Raw genomic sequence first — 21692 nt, forward strand, 5'->3', positions numbered from 1 at the left:
CTGATGACTTCAGGGGTATTCAACTTGACACATTTGTAGCTCACATCTTCCTTTAACCCTGAATCACAGGAATTTTGATGTGGCCTGTTAGTCACAATAGTGTTGCAGAATCCCTCTTATGTTTTTTGTCCTGTTAAATGCCTGTATGCCCTTCTAAGCCTGTCTCTCAACAGTGGGAATTTACTGGAAGTCCTACAGTTATCCCATTAAAAATCAGCAGTTTTGTTTTGACTTATTACCATGGGCAGTCTGGGAGTTCAGGAGGTTCTGTCCACTGTTGCTAATCCCTGGGCTCTTCTCATTATTCAGACTTTCATGCATGGACATGAATAAAGAGTTGGATAGTTAGCTAGCAGAGATGTCCTCATGCTTGCCTGGAATTAAAGCATAGATGTATCTTATTACATCAGTTTTCAAATCTCCTAGGATTTTTAGCTAATCCCATTTAAACTCAATTTTGGATACACTATGCACTCAATATGCACTTCATCCACTGGGACTTCAGCACCTAATTGCTTCATGCAATCTGTATAGCTCTGGAATATTTGTCTGTAGCATATATAACTCCTTGCTTCCCATCCTACATGTGAAGGTATTGTCTCCCACTTTGGCAGCAGAGTCTTAGATCAGCTTCTTGGAATCTTCACAACCTTGGTGTCAAACAACTACAGCACCTTTGGCAATAGTTCTTGATTTTTTTTTAATGGCTGATGATCAGACAGTTCATTTTGTTCTGTGATAGGGGACTTAAAACAAGAATGATTGAGAAAGCACAGCCAGTATGTATCTCAGGGGTTTTTTGTCTTAGCTGTCCCATGAGGCTGTTGTGTGTCAGGCTAGTGCAGTTTTTGTTACTCTTTCAAAGAAGTATTCCTGTGGGCACTGAAATATTTCCTTGTTCTGTCATGAAATAGACAATGCAACAGATTAATACCTACAGTAGATAAACAAGGGCTAGATGGGTCCTTGACAAGTTCTGTAGTCCATCCTTGACTCGACTCATCTGTACCTGAACAAGGTCTGGCATGTATACTGGACCTTTAATTGTTGCCATGATAGACCCTGCACAATCACCCTAAGCAATCTGTTCCAATGCTTCAGTCTTAGCACTAGAAAATTTTTAATTGTCTCTAAAAAAAACATTCTTGCAACAGTTTAAGACTATTGTATCCTATCCTGTTCTCAGCAGTCATTGAACACAGTTTATGATGTTCCTCTTTGCTGCAGCTTTTAATTATGTTTGAACTTTATTATCTTCTCATGTCCTCTCTTATTCTTTCAGTTTTGCTTTATTATTTGTGTTTCCTGGCCTATCATCTGTTACTTACTTTTCTCTGCCTTGTTCTGATTGCCCATATTTCCTGAAGTGCACTGCCCGCAATTTATACAGTGTTTTAAATTAAGCTTCTTTTTTAACGCTACTAAGTAAACAGGAAAAATGTTTGCATGTCTCATTATAGTTGCTTTTTTTTTGCAGTTTGGCCAAACAGATTTATGTTCAGGACCTGTTCAGTTTTAAAGTCCTATGGCCAAAGCAAAGTGCAAACAAGACCAAATGCCTATTCCACAACACTGACTTTATTTGGTAACATTTAAGTGTAAAGGGAAGGAGAACAGTAGTGCAAGCAGAAAAAGGTCACCATTGTGGATGCAGCTCCTTTGGTCCTTCACTGCTCTGGGCTTCTTGGTGTGGTGGTCCTCTCTGGAGGTTGTACAAAGCAACCTCCAAAATCGAGTGTCACATTTCTGACCCTGTTACTTGCACTAGTGCAGTTATTTCATGTGTAACCCATGCTGCAGTTGAATATTGTGAAAACTCTCAGTGTCAATCCAGGTGCGTCCTGAGGCCTTTAGCTTAGCACGTACCTTGACCTGTTACTAGAAATGGCAACTCTGTATTAAAGGGCATCCCAAGCTGCACAGAGTTGAATAGCACAGCACAGGGATGGACCAGAAATGTAGATTTCAGAGGCAGGTGCACACTGCAGAAATCAAGGAGCAACAACAAAAGCTAATATTCAGTCCAGGAACAATGCTGCCTCTGAGAGTGAGAGAAACAGGGATACTAGGGGGTCAGTAGCATGCAAGGAATAGCAGTACAGGCAGTGCCTGGAGACAGACTTCCAGAAATCTCTAATGTGCTTCATGATCCTCAACATTTGCACACTAGGGACACCTGCACACCTAGGGTCACCCAACACCAGCAAGCTCTTAGCTGTCATGTACATTCTTACCTTCTTAAATCATCTGCAGTGCAGTCCTGGTGATCTTGACAAGCACTTGCCAAGGCTAAAAGAAAGCCTAAAGATGATGATTTTCAGTAACATGTTTTGGAAAGTCCATATTCATGCAACACAATCCCACAAAAAAGGCAACTGCAGATCTCCCTGCAGTATCACAGCTCTTGCCAGGCATGGATGTAGGAACTCAGTCTCATCATAGACCAGAACGCGTGCGCACCTATGGGGGTGTGACTGGCCCTACTGTTGATTCACAAATTACACGAAATTATAGAATTTTTTATTTTAGGAAAATCAAAGTAAAGGAGAATTCAGGATCAAAACACCTTATACAGGCTGGATATATATTTAGAATGATAAGTATTGAAATGCTGAGCACAAGGAGGCCTTGAGGTCTTCCACATCACACACTCGATGTTGGAAACATTCCTACTAGACACAAACTGGGAAATCCTGAAGTGAAATAACGTTAAGGGAATTATCCAGTAATTTCTAGGAAAGCCAACTGTTTCCTCAAAAATTTCTGAGTACATTAACTGTAAGCTTATGAACCCTTAAGAAAATTAACATATATGAAACGTTTCCCTCCCACACATATGGGATGCCTCTTGGATTTGCTACTAACCACCAACTTCAGTCACAGCTTATTTGAATGAGCAAGGACTACATTTGTTACATCCATTGAAAATTGGAAGCTGTAAAAATTTGCAGCACTTTAGATGCAAGAGAAAACTCAAAATAATCTGACCTAAACAATTACGCATTCTGAGAAAACACAATGGAATTGTCTTACCTTGGGCCCACATTCAGGATGTTGAAAAGAGGCTACCAAGCCTGGAAGCTGGGGGCCAAAATCTGCTTCTACTCCTTCATGTAGGACTGACTGATGTTGGGACAAAGAGATTCCAAAATATTGGAAGGGACTTCATGTCCCTCAGAAAGAAGTTGAAAGGATTGGAAGCACAGGTAGCATTCTCCTCTACCTTCCTGGTAAGAAAGAGGGACTCTGGCAGAGTGAAACAAGTGGATGGGGTGAACGACTGGCTGCAGGACAATGCTGTGCTTAGGGCTTTGAGGCTGTGGTCTGGAATGTGCCTTGGAGAGCCTGGGCATGTTGGCACCAGCTGTGGAGTACCTCACCAAGCAGGGCAAGGGTGGCCTGGGGACCAAGTTCACAAGATTTACAGCCAAGCTTTAAACTAGATTTAGTGGGCAAAATGATGCTCTAGCAAGTGTCAGTGAGGAATCAGGAAACAATAGGACTTTAGGGAACAGCAGCAGAATACCTGTAAATTTCCCCAAAGGAAAAGGAAGGAGGAGGACTCCTGCCAAAGGCTGAAGATTCAACAGCCCAGCTGAAGGCCTCTAGCCCCATGCACACAGCATGCATAACAAGTAAGAGGAACTGAAAACCATTTTCAATTGGCAAACTGTAGCTCAATTGTTATCATGGAAATGGTGGGACAAGTTACGTAACTGGAGCATTGTAATTAAGGGTACAAGCTTTTCAGAAGAGATAGGCTGGCAAGGAGGAGCAGGGATGTTGCCTTCTATATCAAGGAAGGGATAGGTTGTGAAGAGCTGTGTTTGGGAAACAGCCACGGACAGGTTGAGTGCCAGTGGCTAAAAAACAAGGACAGGATGAAGAAACGATACCTGGTGGTCGAGGTCACATACAGGCCGCTGATCCAGAGGAGCCTGTTGATGAGGCCTTCTTGGTTTGGCTGCAGGGCACATCATCCTCACTCCCTCTCATCCTGATGGGGGGGTCCAGCCACCCAGACATCTGCTGGGAGAGCAATACAAGCCAGCTGTAAGCAATCCAGCACACTCCTGGGTGTGCAGAGGACAACTTTGGGTCCAGGTACTGGCCAGACCAACCGAGGAGAAGCCTGGCCGGGCCTGGTGCTCACTCATGTGGATGAGCTCATTTTAGGGGTTAAGTCTGCACGCAGCCTGGGCTGTGGTAACCATGCCCTGGTGAAATGTGTGATCTCATGGAGCATGGGCCTGGCAAGGATAATGGTCAGGACCCTGAAGTTTAGAAGAGAAAACTTTTGATGTTTAAGGAGTTGGTGAATGAGATGCCTTGGGACACTGTCCTTAAGAACACAGGGGCTGACCCGAGCTGGCAGCACTCTAAGGCTATTTTTCTTAGAGCACAAGAGCTCACCATCATGATGTGTAGAAAATCTTACCAGGTGGCAAGAAAATAGCATGGCTGAGCAAAGATCTGCTCCTCAAATTGAGAAAAAAGAAGAAAATGCACAGTGGAGGAGGGACAGGTGACTTGGGAATAGTACTGGGATATGTATAGGGTGTATAGGGACAGCATCGGGTGTATAGGGACAGCATGAGGAAAGCCAAGGCACAGATGGAACTGGGCTTGGAGAGGGATGCAAAGAATAACAAGAAGGAATTCTGTGAGGATATAAGTCAGAAGAGACAGGCCAAATAAATTGTATCCCTGCTGGTAAACAAAAAGAGTGAACTGGTAACAACTGATACAGAGCAGGCCGAGGTGCTCAATGAGTTCTTTGCCTGAGTCTTCACTGTGAAGTTCAGCACAAAGAACAAAACTCAAAGAATAATACATAAGGACTAGATAGTGAATTGACTAGGCAGCAGCTCTGCAGTGGGGGTTCTGGATTTAGTGGGATTAGGAACTATAAAACAAGGATTAGTGACATTTGCAATACAAGGCTTAAACAAGCTGGACAGTGAAAACTTTTTACAGAAGACTTCATAGGTGCCTCTGCAGAAACTGGACCAGACTTTCAGTTTTGACCTTGCTGGGAGCAGGATCGACACTGAAAGTTTTCACAATATTCAATTGCAGTGTGGGTTACACATGAAATAACTGCACTAGTGCAAGTAACAGGGTCAGAAATGTGACACTGTTTTGGAAGTTCTTGCTTTGTACAACCTCCAGAGAAGACTACCACACCTGTCTTGAGTTGCCAGCACCTTTGCCTGAGCTGCTCTTGCTGCCATATCTGTTTATTTGAAGTATTTATTTTTGTAGCATTCTGTATAGGTGTAATGACTGCAGCAAGGGGCCCAGACCGGCTGGGAATCTGAACCATTTATTCAGAGAAACAAGCTGGTTTTGTACACTTCTTCAAGCGCAGTATTTCCTTGCATGGTAACTCTCATTACGTGACCTATCCCATGTTGCCACCTCAGCAAGGTGCCTCTGAATGTCCTTCTGTGGGATGATCACGTCCTGTAAACGTGCCTGTCAGCTTCCAGCTGGCTCGTGTCCCATAGGGGTCTGCCATGTGGCACCTCCTTCCCCCAGGGTCCTGCAGAGACAGCGTCTCTGTGCTCCCTTGTGCTTCTTTGTGCTGCCATGTGCTTCTTTGTGCTGCCATGTACCTGTGTGCTGCCATGTGCTCCTTTGTGCTGCCCGTGTGCTTCTTTGTGCTGCCATGTGCTTCTGTCGGTGCATCCCATAGCCCACAGCTCAACTTCATCCCATCTCTTCCCACAACTCCCCATTTTTTGTTTTATATAAACAAGAATCATGAAACAAAACATTTCTAGTGTTAGAACAAGTTTAGCCCACTGCCTGAACCAAACAAGCTCCGTTCATCTTGTTCCCTCAGCTTCCCCACAAGCTGATGATAGAGCTGGAGTAATGAAGGCTGGTTGGATCATTCTTGCAGGTACCCAACATGGACTGGAATCTGTGGAAACACAAGTGTATCTTCAGCTCCGGGTTATCAACGGAAAGGTTTTTTCCATTTCCCACTTTCAAGATTCTTAGTAAGTCTAAGTGAGCTTCTAATTTACAAAAGTGCTGTTGGACAGGAGTTAGGTCACTCTGAATATGATTCAAAATATTAAGAACATATAAGACTTTTGTGGAGGGTATATCCCATTTCTGCACTCTTTTTTTTTTTGTCTGTGTCTAACATGGACATTTTTCAACCCAGTGAAACACTGCATCTAATAAAACAAGCGCTAATGAGCAAAAATAAGCAAGGTAATATCTTTGGCTGCCAAAATAGTTTACCATCACCCAGAATCTGTATGTGGCACCTCCTTCCCCCAGGGTCAGCCTCTCTGTGCTGCCATGTGCTCCTTTGTGCTGCCATGTGCATCTGCAGGCACATCCCACAGCTCAACTCCATCCCATCTCTTCCCACATACAGGCACACTTCTCCATCCCAAATAAACTACACAAGTGGAAGTGCAGCCATGCTAGGCCAGTTGAGGATTATCCTCTTTCCATCTTGTTACTGTCCATTGCCACTTGGCATGTCCCTAATGCAGTGAACCCTAAGTTTGCAGTGGTTATGCAAGCAAAAGACTTTGTGTTATTCTAATGCAGTATATGCCTTAGCTAATAAATTTCAACACTATGACTTTGAACATTAACAAGGAATCCCTTCTGTAAGTAAGTTTATATATGGTTTGCAGCTGACTCTTAATCTAAAATTACCTGACTAAGCAGAGGCAAATATCAGGAATGTTCCCAATAGAGAGATCAGTGTTTTCAAAATAGCCTTTGCAGGCAGGGTTATCATCAATAGTTCTATGGTTTTATGGTAAGATTTTTCCAGTAAAATCTTCTTGATTAGTCATAAAATAATTTCAATGTGTATATACATATGTATTTATATATTAATTGACAAAGTTAATAGTGAGAAAATTTAACATTTTTGGGAGAATATGAAGTACCTATTCTGTTACAGTAATACTACTATAATTTGTAACAAAGAAGTGTCTGTAGGCATGTCCCCATATTTTACTAGAGCATCACAGAACTGGTGCAAAACTGTTGCTATTGCAAAGGTTCAGAGAAATTTAATTCAGTCTTTAAATTCATCAAGTAGCAGTCAGAAAAACCCAGAAGTAATTCCAGACTAAGAAACCAATGCCCAGTAGCTCAGGAATTTTCACCTGAAACTTTTATACCATATGAACAAAATGTGAGCTCTTGCAGAAGGCGAGGAAAGAGGTCATGCTAAGTAATAGGGCGCAGAGATGAGTGGGAGGTAAGTGGTGGGATGCTGCAGGAAAAGGGAGTTTGTATCCGGTTTTATGTAACATAATTTCAGGTTACCCCCTTCAAGATCATCAAACAGTGTGTTAATGAAATTAACAGACAATACAGAAGAATACTGAAAATGCCATTGAAAAAAGAGAAGCAGGAAGTAACAAGAAGTCACTCTGACAAATGCAAGATAGTACATCTGGAAAATGATTATTCAAAATGCAGATTGTTTTTTCTTCTCTGGTGGGATGACTCTCAGCTACACCAGAGAGAGTGGATGGCAGTTTGTGTGTCTGAGTTTCCTCTGACAAGGCAGACAAAAAAAATGCATGGGGAGCTTTTGCCAAAAGGATTGCTCCTGACTGAGCAGCTCGAGTGACACCCAGGCTGGGAACATTGCACCTTCTGTCTCACAGCCACTGAGGAGTACAAAGGTGGTTGGGATGGCTTTCCTCTGAAAATCAGCCTGGTAAATCCAGTACAGAGGCATCTCTTTCTGTGAGCACCGGGTGCTGATGTCATATGTACTGCAAGTCAAAAGTGCTTCTTTGTGTTTGCAGCCTTGCAAATTCAGCTGTCTGAGAGGCAAACTCTTGTCTCCCATCAGCTTTAAAGAACTGCTTTCTTTCTCCTCCTGTAATTACAGTTATTTGCATCTTCAAACTCCTAGGAATTTCAAGGGAAATTGCAGGAAGAGACACAATCTAGTTGGAAATTTTCACATTTCAGAAAACAATTCTGCTGATCATTTCCCAGTCATGCTGTTACCCAAATGCATGTGCTTCAGTTTCTCTGTTTTAGAGTTTCTTGTGATTGTCGGACTGGGGAGCACGTTCTTCTCTTTTCCCCTTAAAGATCAATCTTAAAACATTTTGAGATTTGATCTCTTCCTCCCCCCCATCCTCCCCACCCCATGTAAAACATGTATAGAGGTTTGAAGACAATATGATAATGAAAAAAAATAAGCCTAATATTGGACTTACCAGCTGTTATGGTTTAAGCCCAGGCAGCAGCCAAGCCCCATGCAGCCCCAAGCTCACTCACTCCCCCACCAGGGGGAGAAAATAGGAGGAGTAAAAGAAAGAGGACTCAAGGGTTGAGATAAAGAGACTTCAATAGAGAAAGCAAAAGCAGTGCACACAACAAAGCAAAACAGGGAATTAACTCACCACTTCCCATGTGCAGGCAGGTGTTCAGTCATCCCCAGGACAGCAGGCCCCCATCAGTTGTAGTGGTTACTTAGGAAGACAAATGTCATTATGCCAAACATCCTCCTCCTTATCCTTTTCTCCCCAGTTTATATCCTGAGCATGATGTCACAGGGTCTGGAATATCCCTTTGGTCAGTTTGGGTCACCTGTCCTGGCTGTTTCTCCTCCCAGTCCTCCAACCACTCCCAACTTCTCTGCAAGTGTGGCAGTCTGACACACAGAAAAGGCTCTACATAATGTCTGCTCAACAATAAAAAACTCTTTCATTTTATTTATTACATTATCAACACTGTGTTCAGCACAAATCCAAAACACAGCCCCATACTAGTCACTGTCAAGAAAATTCACTCCAGCCAAAACCAGCACACTAGCCCATTATAAATTGTCCATATGTAGTAAGGTGGAAAATAGTTCCTGCATTTTTAATTTACAGAACAGCCCATGTTTGATTTCCAGGTCCACGATCCTTGTAAAATTTGGTGTTTGCACTATATGAGTGCAGCAGGCTCCTGATTCACAGGAGGCTCTTCCTCTTCCTCCTGCAGAGACTGCCATGAGACAAATAATCCTTGAACATTAAGGATTGTCTAGAAGATTACTCTGAAAGGAATGTTCTGTGTTACACTGACAAAAAATTATATGACTTAACCCAATGGTTCAAACTCTAATCCTCTTGCATGTCACCTGCTAAAGTACCTGAGATCAAGTTGTCTTTAATGTGACAAATGGGTGTGTATACATATTGTTTCTTTTATTTATGGGGACAAGCAGTTGTCTAGGGGGATATTCACCTTAATTAAGGCAGTGTCTTGTATGAAATGTAGAGGGCCAGAGGAACTGAAGCTGGGCATGTAATCAATGAAAGGTACAGCTTGTAGGAACAAGTGGAAGAGTGCACTAAGTCTCTTTCTGAGAGATGTGAACCTCAGGCCAGTTGAAATATGCTTAGGCAAAATGCTGATATTAACCCTTTGCAGAACAGAACATTGTACTGGAATAACCCTTAAAACAGAACAGAACTAAGCAAAACAAAACACAAAACAAGACAAAACAACAGCCAACCAACCAACCAACAAAAAACCCCAAAGGAGGATTTATATAGTGCTGAAAATTTTCTTGTTGTTGAGATTTTCCCTAGTGCTGAGGCATCCAGTTTTAATTACCCTCTGCTGCGAAATTCAGGCTTGTGTGATGCCATTGCACTGACACAGCCTTAGGAAACCTTTCCAGGAGTGATGGGACTGACAGATGGACACTCCAGGTGAGCTGTAGGATGAATATGATGCACACCCATGCATCACACCCCTGATCTTTGGAAAATTGAGTCAACTTTCAAAGACTCCATTAAATAATCAAAAAATGTTGCAAAATCGTCCTGTAATAAGAAAGATGACAGAAAAAGAAACTTTCAATGAAGATAACTATCACATTCCCAAGCAGATTTTGCCGTTCACAAGGTGATAATTTGTTTGTTTGTTCAGGCTCTGTGAAATACCAATTTGTATGATTCCTTTGTTGATTTCTACTAGCTCATGTTTGCACAAAAACAAATAGTTCTGGAAATTATATAGGTACCACGGTGGTATATATTTTTTATGTGTCTTAACCACTTGTTTTACTGTCAGAATAGTGTTCTACTCTGGCATGCAACAGAGTTTAAACAGGTCTGTAAGAGAAGTTGCTTTTCCTTGTGCAGAGAGGGAAGTAATTTAGTTGAATTCTTGCTTTGCTACAAGAACTATTTCAGGTTCAGACTTTTAGCCCATTAAGTTCTTCTCAAGCTTATGATCAGAGATGGTATCTATCACTTGCTTTGCTACGAGAACTCTTTCAGGTTCAGACTTTTAGCCTGTTAAGTTCTTCTCAAACTTATGATCAGAGATGGTATCATTTGCTTTAAGTATCTAAATGGGAAAAACAACTACTGCAGGAGGATTGAAGAATAGAAATACAAGATGGGAAGACCTAAACAAAGGCAAGTTAGTGGCAGATGTAGGAATATAGTTCTACTACTTCAGTGTCCCTCTGGTGCTCTTTAACAGCATATCTCTGCTGCAGCAAAGTCTGTAAGCCAGCTTTCTGAACCAGGGAACTCCTCTTAGCTCATGTTTTGTGTTTGTCTGCCTCTACTCTGCTCCTTGACTCACTCCTGGTGCGCTGCTCTGTGTGCTCAGCCGAGGAATGTTGCACTTCCTTTGGGAAGCAAGGGTGCTGCACTGGGTCTCCACAGCCCAGTCTCGGTGTAGATTATGTTTATTACTGAATCACACTACTGCTTGGGAGCCAGGGGTTTTTTTAAATCAAAAATGTTTGGAATCTCAAACATAGGGCCCTCTGCCTGCCAGAATGAATGCAGGGGCTGCACTCCAACAGTCCTGGGCAGAATCAAACCTTGCTGTTTCGCTTTTGCTGTTTATAAATGCCTAAACCAACAAGCAGGACTCCAGTGGGACAGCTAGGCTCTTCCTTGTCCCAAGGCAAGATCAGCATTCCCATTTGCTTCACTCGGCACTTTTGCACAGTAGGGATTTGGTTTAATCTAGTGATGAAATGCATTCTTTTATTTTGCCAGGGATTTTTACAGTCAATATTTACCACATGGATAATTTTTGTTGTTAATGACCGTGGTATCATTAGACATGGCATCAGTGTTGAGGGTGGTGGGGAGGAGCTGTGCTCAGCTATTGCCCTCTGCAGCTTAACATTCAGCTTCCAAGATTAACACGATTTGTTGGACTCCACAATCAAAAATATTGTGCCAGTAGCACAGAGCGAAATGGAATTCAGGAGCCAGCACCTCTGCCAATGGAAATGAGCACTAAGGAGCTGCTGTGGCTTGAGCCAGCAGAGGATGTTGCCAGCAAGTTTTAGCCTGCTTGTTTTTCCAGAAATTGCCACAAAGACACTAGTTTTAACTGGACAGAAAGCCAGCCCAGAGTTCTGTCCGCAGATCATAGTGCTGCAGAGTGGCAGAAGTGAGTCTGCACCAGCACAGTATAAGCATATCTCTGAGGTGAGCTAGTTGGGTACACAAGGGACAGCAGCCAGCTGCCCGCAATCCTGGCTGGAGAACAGCTCCAGGCAGCAGTGGTGTGTGCTGAGAGGGAAAGTCAAGTGTCTGGTCCCAGAGTGGTGGGGATTAGCAGAACTGTGGTGTAGGAATTGCAACCTTGACTCAGCATCTCCGTCTGCACACTCCATAAGAGTGTCTTGTTATAAGCACTGCTGAGAGTCTTATTTTATTTTATGTAAGTGCAAAGTAATCTATCAATTCTTTTAAAAGGTTGCTACAGGCAGAGGAATGTCTGAGCAATTATGAATTACAGGTTTTGAGATTTAGTATTTTAAGTCATTTAGATGACAAACATTGCAGAAATAGGGAGGATTTTGAAGATACAATTCTCATTGCTTGAGCATAGTTGTGTAAAAATATCAGAAAAAAGGTTGAATAAACGTAAACTGGATGAAATAAAACCATTGGGTTTGTATGTGGTGGGATCAGTGGAGTCTGCACTGCAACACACAATACCCGACATGTGTCTGGAAGGCACACACACTGCCTGGGTGCACATTATGCCTGGGATTCCTGCAAGGAGAGCTCTGTTTCTTGGTCTTCTGAAGTGAAGCCTCCATCCTTGGGATTTCCAATCCTGCTGCTAGCCTGTCTAAGCTATCACATTTAACTTGTATCTGGAATTTGGACCAATAAATAGTATCAAATATGCATGTTTACTGTGAAATGATTGCAGGGAATAGGACTTCAATATGCTCCTGTTGTGGCCTGTAGCAAAAACAAGTCCTTGGCCCAAAATATCTCTGGTTTAAGAAGGATTTTCATACATGTTTTGTAAAACGGCAAGACACAGCTACTTTTAGCAAACCAAGTGCTTTTAGTTAAGTGTGTGTGTGTGTGTGTGTGTCTGGAGCTTGAATTAAGGCTTGTGTCAACTTACTGTTTTCTAGAGCTGTTCATGTTGACAGTCATTATGAAGTCCCAAGGACCTGGCCACATAGTAGTGTCATGAGCACATTACAACCACAATGACCAGCTAACGAGGTGTCAAGGTGATCAGGAGCAGCAGAAGCTTGAACTCGTTTTGAAGAGGGGTTTGTTTAAGGGAAAATAGCACCTAGAGATTTGTGCAAGGAAAATAAAATAGCACTTAGAGATTTTAAACCAGGAAAATAAAATAACTTTGGAAACAGCATCTGGATATTAGACGGTTATTCAGAGTTCATAATACACTGTGGTACTGTATGCAGCTCTCTCAGTAGCTAAAATTAGGTGATTATGTAAGGAGACCACAGCATACATCTGAATAGCTACTGTATTGGGTTAATGATGTCACTCATCTTTATTGAGTCACTATGCTATGGCTTGGCCAAGAGGCACCATGAATTCAGCAGCCATGAAATCATAGCCAATGATTAAACTTAAGTGAAATAAACACAACAGAGGTTTTATGAGGGGAAGCAAAGCATTTCTCAACCAGAGATCTCCTGTCCAGAGTCCCAGTTGACATTGCTGCCAGCTGTTATTCCCTGTATGTCTTTAGGAAAGACCTTTTTTAGCTTTTAAACCAATGATAATACAAATTCTATAATGAATCTATCAGTTTATGATTGATTTGGAGACATCATATGAGCTATTGCTCTACGTAATTTAACTGCTGGCTATGAAATTAGTTATTTTTGTGTTGAGGTCTCATCACTGAGACAATCAATGAATGCTGTACTTTATACATTGTTGACATATGAAAATAGATGCAGGTATGCCAAAAGTAAGGTGAGAATTAAATTTTATCTATGCATAGTAATGTGCCTTAGCTTTCTCACCAGATGCAATCCAAATTTATTTTCCTGTTGTATTCTTCTTACGAGTGATTTATTTGCTCACCTATGTTAGGTACTGAAGTTAGGTACTGTTTTCCATGTTCAGTAGTGATATACATGCCACACATTTCTCCAAGTAGTTGTGGAGCCTTTTTCTGAATAGTTGCCAGTTTTATGTCAGCAAAGATTGAGGAGGATATAAAGGTGAACATGCAGGAACAGGCTGGTTTCCTCAAATTTTGTGTGACTGTGTTGCCCTGATCTGAGTTGTCTCTCACTCTGATGAAGGCACTGATGCCTTCACCTGGAACATGCCTGTTAGGATGAGCTTTGGAGTTGTCCCCTAGGGTTTTGCCATGAGTTTTTCACTTCCAGTGGTCTTGAGTGCTGGTATCACAAGCTCTGGCATGCAAAGCCGCTGCAAGGAAAAAACCTGGCAGGAAATGAAGCCTTGTTTATTTTTCAGAAGGTGCCCAGGCCTGCAGAGTCACAGGGCTTTAAAGTGCCAGAAGCAGCTATTTTTGGGATAGCTTGGTGATGAGCAATGGTCAGGGCACTGATGGTGGCCAAGTTTGCAGCCCTGGCAGTACAACTGTGGCTGCCCATGCTGTACCTGGCAAGAGCTCTGCTTTCCCGGACCAGAAAGCAAAGGCTGCATTTGGAAACTTGTTCTTTTCCTATATATCTACTCTACTGTTTGAAGTAACCGTTCCCACGCGTTTCCTGTCAGGGCCCTCCAGGCCCCCAAACTCTTTTCTTACTCTGCTTTTTTTTAACCCAGAAAGCTGCCTGCTTTGGGAAAGTTTGCCTGGGATTGCACTGTACCCATTTGTTTGCAATGAATGAGGAGCATTTTTCATTTTTGCTGAATTATTGTTGCCAGATACCATGTGTACACATGTTCCTGGCCATCTTGCAGGGAGCGCTGGCAAATCTGCAAAGCTGATGTGAACTGCTCCAGCAACTGAAATGGCTCCTCTCAGCCAGACCCTGCCGAGGTCAGGAAACACACATGCTTTGCTCTCTGTGAGATCTCAAACAGAAGGCTTTCTTCAGCTGGATGGAAATAGGGGTGCTGCAGCCCAGCCTCCCAACTCCAAGCACCTTTCTGCTTTCTCCCTGCATTCTCTTCATCCTGTTTGCTGACAGCTTTTGGCCACACAGGCAGCCCACAGCAAGAGCCTTTGGGGAACACTTAGAAAACACATGGCACGTGAGATTGAAATTGTGTGACTTAATGCAGACTTAGGACTATCTCTTCCAGGGATTTTTTTTCCTCTAAAGCTAATAATGTGAGGATTGTTGCTATCTTCCATTGCCTTCATGGGGAGGGTTTTGTGGTGGTGAGTTTTCAGAAAGGAGTAGCTTTTATTGGCTTTTAGTTTCACCATGTCCCATAAAGTGTGTGTGTTTACCCTGATTACCATCCCATTGTCTGGCTGATCAAGGGGATTTGTCAGGATGGACAGACATACTTGCAGACCAGTGCTGGAAATGAAGTGCCAGGAGTTGGTAGCTAAGAATTTCTTTCAAAGCCTGGTGGGATATTTTGTCCCTGCAATGCCAGAGCACTTTGTTGGACTGCCTGATGAGCTGTGTGGGGTCCAGGAAGAGGTGAGCTGAGCTCCCTTTGTGTCTTGCCATAGGAAGTGTTGGCTGAACGGATGAGTTATCAGAAAAGCTTTTCGTTTTGCTGAGCTGAATTCTTCTGGTGGAGAAACTGCTGAGTTTGGAAAAGCCTAGGAAAAACAGCCAATCTTTACTGTTCTTCTTAAAATATTTGTGTGTGGAAATGCATAAAAGCCCAAGAAGCAGAGTATTTGCTTTTTTCTCTTAATAAACAGTTATCCATGTGAAGTATGAATGATGTTGGTAACCACTGAAGCAGCATCACTCTCCTTGATCCTTATGTGCTATTCCTTGGATATGACTCAGAGGACCTGCTTTAACTTTGTCTGCCCTGAAGTGGTCAGTCAGTAGGACTAAACAACCCTTTTATGTCCCTTCCAACAGAAAACACTCTTCTATTCTATTCTATTCTATTCTATTCTATTCTATTCTATTCTATTCTATTCTATTCTATTCTATTCTATTCTATTCTAGTGTCTGTATGGACAGAGCCCCACAGCATCAGCAAATCCTGTGCAAGTGGAGGCCACCACACGTTTGCACAGCACCAGCTGGCAGCACCACGCCACTGTGGGGCTCTGTCGGGTGTGAATGTGGACAAATGTTTGTATTTCTGCTCTGCATTGGTTGCCCTTGGTTACAGGTCTGAGCCCAGGGAGGGTGGCAGAGCCATGGACCACAGCAGATGCAGCTTCTGAGTTTGTGTTACTGAGCAGAGCAGGAAAGAGATTTTCCATGGGACCTCTCAAAGGAAGGCAGAATCACCACACTGAGTTTTCACTGCTGCTTATATTTCTTGGATGGGGATGGATATAAAGATCAAGACATCAGCTGGTCTATTTCTAGTGTGTGAGAAATTATTGAGCCAAAGCACTAAAAAGCGAAAAAGAGGCTCTGCTGTAAAAATATGCTATTTCTTGGGAAAAAAAAGAAAAAAACAGCTATAAATGTCATCAACAGGCTAAAGAAAAGGCAATAGTACCAAATGATGAGTGGGGCTAGGGGAATGTGTGTTACAGAAAGCATATAAGGAACAACTCTTGACAGTCTGAGAAGGGCTGACAATAAAACACATGATTTAATGAGCGCCGGAGAGCAGACTCAGCCATAAAACTATACATTTAATGGCTGTCCTATTTACTGAGTTATAACACTGGAAGAGGTGCATAAACATGAATAAGTCCGTGTGGGATTGTCCTTTTTTTAAAGCAAGGCTTTATCTTTACTTTTTTAGAGTCTTCACACAGAGTGAATTTAAAGTACATTTCTGAGTTTGGAGTTATCAAAGAATATAGGGGAGATATATGCTTTATCATGAGACAGGTTAAGCCAGTATATTAACTTTTAATTAACTTCCTTGACCTAAATACAATAACACTGTTGTGGCCTTGACTCTGGACACTCATGTTTTTCATTTATCCTTCAGAGGATGACGAAACAATTTTAGGCTGTGCAATATTTCATCTTCTGCTACAGGGTATGTTATGTAGGGGAATGTCACACTATGTTACCAATGTCAGGTAAGAAAAATCTGTGAGATCCTTTTACATTAAATCTGGCCAATATCACGTGTATTCTAAAAGAACAGACAAAAATGCAAAGGTATTTAAAACAATCTTCCCAGAGTAACTATCCTAAAGAGATGACATGGAAGAGAGGTGCTTCACTGGTTCCTACTAGCACATGAGACACACAGTCAAATACAAACACAATCTGCTACTGAGATTTACCTGCATTGTCCTGTACTGGTCACTTGTTACTGACACAAAGAAATCAGCCTAGGATGCCACCAAGACTTTCCTAATATATTAGCAGGAAAAGTTCAAAAAGAACTGTTGATTCTGGAGAACGTTTTTAAGTATTCCAAATTTTGTTTTGCCAGTTTTCAGAATCAGAAAGGGAGGTTTCTATACTCCTTGCAAAAATGTCTCATTATCGCTGACTTGCTCTGGCTTTTAAAATGAGATTCACATTTGTAGCTGAAATGAAACCAGATATCCTTGACAGGAAAACATGTGCTGTAAGCAGAATTTGATGTCCTAGATAAACACAAAAAAATGTGCTGCAGGGTTTTCTTCAGCTCCTCCCAAACAGCCCCTTGGACTGGCTTCATTTTTTCTTTTTGGTAGGCACCCTGTCCATGTGCGAGCCATAGAAGCTTTCCTTTTTGGATGCATTTTTCCACTTACCCTCTTGTTTCCTGGCATAGCAGAAACCCTGTTCCATTGATTGTCTCAGTGTAGGGGTGGGTGGCATGTGTCACCTGTCTCTGAGCCCCTTGTGTGCAGCAGCACCTGGTCACTGCTCACGCTGCTTTCACCTCAGTATAAAAAAACCCCTAATTTGGCTGGCACATGATACTTTGTATGGGTATAATTGGAGTTAGTCAGGCTCGCAGTTGGAGTGAACACAATTGGGGTTAGTCAGGTTCAGACCTGATAGCTGGCAAAAAGTTCTGTGTTAAATAAAGGGGATTCCCAAATAGATGTAAGGTGTTGCCTCTGGAGTCATGTTTCTAATGAGTTCCTCACCTAGCACCTGAAAGGAATTTTTGAAACAGAATGGAAAACAGAAAAGAAAATGTTGTTGTGCCTCTGTGGAAATCCAGGGTTTGGTCCTGCACAGTGTCCTGAAGGCAGCATTTTATTCCCTGTGGTCCAGATGGAAGATAGAGAAAAGACACAGGTGATGAGAGATATGAGGGTTCCTCAGGTTGGACAGATCCATGTGGAATACGAAGGCAACTCAGTGGGACACCGCAGTGGGAAGATAACTGATGAAATGGAGTTCCAGTGGCAGCAGAGGAACTCTTGCTTGCATTGCAGAGAATTCAGTTGCCCCAAAGTGCAGGGGAGCTCTAATTCACACTGGGCAGGTTCTCAGCAAGACAGACCTGCCAAGGATTGTTGGACACCAATAGAACATAGGGCTCAGGATGTTCTGAACTGTGAACTGTTGGGTCTGGGATGGGATTCTTAGGGAAAATAGCACTCCCAGTTTGCTTTTTTATTCTGCTCCTTTCCCAGCTGAGAGCCACTGTAAGAAATGGGGTGCTGAGAGATCTTCATCCTACCTTGATTGTACAGTCACTTTCACCCTCAGAGAACCTGCCTAGTCCTGTGCAAAAGAATAGAAAAGAGTCTCTGTATCTTTCAAAATATAGTAATTCAAAATTGATCTCTAAGCTGTGAGTTTTTTAAGGAAAAAAAAATTCATCTTCAGATAGAAACTTCTATTCAAAATTATACTGAATGTTAACAAGAAGTGCCTGCTGACTCTGTTTGTATCAGAGGAAAATGATATTAACCTGAAATAAGAATTACAGGACATGTTTACAGCATATGTGAAGCCAGAGATTAATGTATGAGTCATGAGGCTGTCCAGGAAGAGAAAACTGTGGGTGAGTGCCAGTGGGGAAAAACCCGAGGAGTTAGCAACATGATCGGAGCAGAGTGAAATGTGGTAAAGGTCTGGAAATCTCAAAACACATGAAGATGATCGGGGCGTGGAGCACCTCTCCTTTGAGGACAGGCTGGGACCACTGGGATTGTTCAGCCAGGAGAAGAGAAGGCTTCGGAGAAATCTTATAGCAGTCTTCCTGCAAATAAAGACTCACAGAGAAGCTGGAGAGGGACTTTTTATAATTGCATGTAGTGATAGGAAAAGGCTGAAGGACTTCAAACTGAAATATGGTAGACTTTGGTTTAGGAAGAAATGCTTAACTGTGGGGGTGGTGAGGCACGGGAACAGATTGCCCAGAGAAACTGGGGATGTCCCATCCCAGTGATGCTCAGGGACAGATTGGGTGGGGTTCTGAGCAACCTGGTCTAGTGGGAGGTGTCCTTGCCAGTGGCAGGAGGGTTGAAATGAGGTCACTTCCAAGGTCGTTTCCAACCCAAACCATTCTATGATTCTATGAAACAGAAATAGAAGGAGTAGGGGGATTGTACAAGGATACGGTTTTTCTATTTGTATGTGAATATTGCTAAGAAAGTATCCAGCTTTGATATACTTATTCAGACTCCTGTGAAGCTGGAGCAACCCCGCAACAGCCGATGGAGTAGTGCTGCTGAGCATGTTCGTGGCTTTAGTCCTGCCAGGACCACCTGGGGATAACGTGTGCTAGTCTGGACCAGGCACTAATATTTGTGCCTTTCCTAAGGTGACAGAGAAGGAAGCTTTTGTTATCAAGTGTGCCACGGGACAGTAAAACAAAGGTTTGGGGCAGAGGGAGGAAACCTGCACATGTTGTAGAGCTCAGATTGCTGTCAAAAAGATGGAGAAGCTGCGGACAAAACGCCAGCTCTTTGGATAATTACAGCAGCCCTTTTCAGCCTTCAAAAGCCCGTTGTTCTTACTTCACTTCACTTGTGAGTGAACATTTTGTGGAAAAGTGAATAAAATGCTGCATTTTCAGCACTGAAGGAAACAATGAACGGGCAAATGAAGATGTCTCAGTGTTGACCTTGAGTACTGGAGCTTGGTGCCTGACAAAGGAAACCTCCCTGCATCAGGCTGAGCTGAGCACCATGTTTCCCTCACTGGCTGCTGCTGCAACTTGTCTGAAAGCCAGTGGGATTTATGCTGCTGAAATATATGGTCTTACTGACCCATGAATACACCTTCTGACCATGAATATACCTGCTGTATAATTTATTGGAATGCTAGTAGTTCAGTCCTGTGATGTTTGTGATAGAAAATCTTCACTTTGAGCCAGTGGGAAATTTTGTCAGGGTGAGGAGTGCAGGCCTGGCCTCTGCTTTGCCTTTTTTCTTTTCCATTGCAACACAATTAACCTTTTCATTAGAGGAGCTCTGTTCCAAATAAGCAAACTTCTCAATGTGTATTACTGAGCCATTTCAAGTTGTCTCTTGCTTTGAAACAAAACATCTTTGTTCCAGCCATGCATGACATTTGGAGACCTATTTATACAATGTGTCAGCTCCATTTGTTTTCCTCATCCTGATATTTTCCTCTGTATTTTTATTTAGCCATCCAGATTGCAATGAACGAGGTTGCTTCTGGTTTCCTCCTGTGCTTCCCCAGACTGAGGCACTGGCTGCCTTTGTCTTTCTCCGCTTTTGTGGGTAGAGGTGAAACAACCCAAAATCAGACACAGCTCTGCCTACTTCATCCTCCTTGTACTGTACACCAGGCTGCTGTGGCATGGAGAGATGGCAGAAGGACCTGCTGTGATGACAGCTTCTCTCCTGAAGTCCTGCTTGTGGGAAGCACAGGGCTTCAATCCCTTCTGCTGCAGGGGTCTCACTGAGGGACAGACTTCCAAGCTGCATCAGTAAATAAGCCCTCCTTGCAAAATACCTGCTTTTTCCTTAGACAGCCATAGTTTGTCCTAAGTCTCTAGCCAGTCATTCTTGTTTGGCAGCACTATGCTAACAGATACAAGAAAATTCAACACAAAATTGAAAAAGGAAAAAAAAAATCAAGATATTGGGTAGTAAAGTTTTAACATTCTGATTTTCAGTAAGTGTAAATAGTTATGATGCTTGCCTCATCCTCTCCCTTTTAAAAATTTTATCTATCTTGGGACATGTCATATCTTCCGGAAGTGATCCAGGACAGTGCTATGTCTGCTACTCAAGCAGTAAGATAATGTCTAGCCCAGAACTGGCTCTTCCTAGGTACAAATGAAAATCTAAGTCCTTTCTTGAAATCTTTTACACAACCTGCCAGATGAAGGTTTCAAACTGCTTTAACACATACAGGGTGTCAGCAAACTACTTCAAGCCTCACTTTAACCAGGAAAGGAGCCTGCAGATGCCAGCCTAGCAGTGGCAAGCCGGGCTCTTGCAGCAGCAGAGCCTCTCTAGTTCTCTCCAAATTGTCTTCACCAGGAAGGCTGGGGATGGAGGATGAAACAGCTCCATGCAAGCAACACTGCTCCTGCCAGCTGGCCCACTCAGAGCCTGATAGGACCAAGAAAGGCATCTGCATTGACCTTCTGCTTCCCCATCCCTGTAACAGCAGACAGAAGGGCTGTAAGAGCAGAGATTAAACTTCGGAGCACCTCACAGCTGTGTCTGACACAGACACTCCCTCCAACTCTTGGGAAAGTGCACAATCTCCTCTGAATGTGGAACTGCAGGTCATTCCCACGCCAAACACTGAATGTGTCCAGCTTTTGCATGTGATGGATGGGCTTGTGCTGCAAGAAGTGGAGGCATGTGAGGAGGAATGCCTTCGGTGGTGTGCGCTTCCAAAGCCGGGCCTGCGAGCTCTGCTGTGCGCTCCAGCAGCTGGGGCAGGGCTGCGTGCAGGGTCCCCGCCAGCACAAACGAAACCAAGGCATCCATATGCTGTGCATTAGCAGTGTTTGATCTCCTGCACTCTGGCTCGCCGTCAGACGCTCCTTCTTCCTCTCTGCAGCAGAACGGAGTGCGGTGGTGAAACCTGTGAGTCTGCGTGTGTTTATGGGCCCTGTGATGGGAACTGCAAAGCTTAACACGAAACAGTTGAGAAAATATTGCTGGCCTCAGCCACAAAACCTGTCCTCATCTGTTCCATAATCATGGCGGAAAAGAAAATTCCTTGAGTTTTATTTTCCTGTTTGAAGATGAAATAAAAAAGGACAAAGTAGATAGAATTTAGTCCAACTGGTGTGACACCCAGATTAGAAAAGCAAAATGCAATCTCCTCTGAGTGCAGGAATTGTGGCCATGAATGGCCAAGGCCACATGGACAAGGCACAGCTTCAGTAACCCCAGACTTGAAGCTTGCCCCTGTGTAGACTACTGTCACTGTTCACCATGCATTTTCA

This window comes from Zonotrichia albicollis, chromosome Z (genome assembly GCF_047830755.1).
Source record: "Zonotrichia albicollis isolate bZonAlb1 chromosome Z, bZonAlb1.hap1, whole genome shotgun sequence".
In the NCBI taxonomy this organism is placed as follows: Eukaryota; Metazoa; Chordata; class Aves; order Passeriformes; family Passerellidae; genus Zonotrichia; species Zonotrichia albicollis.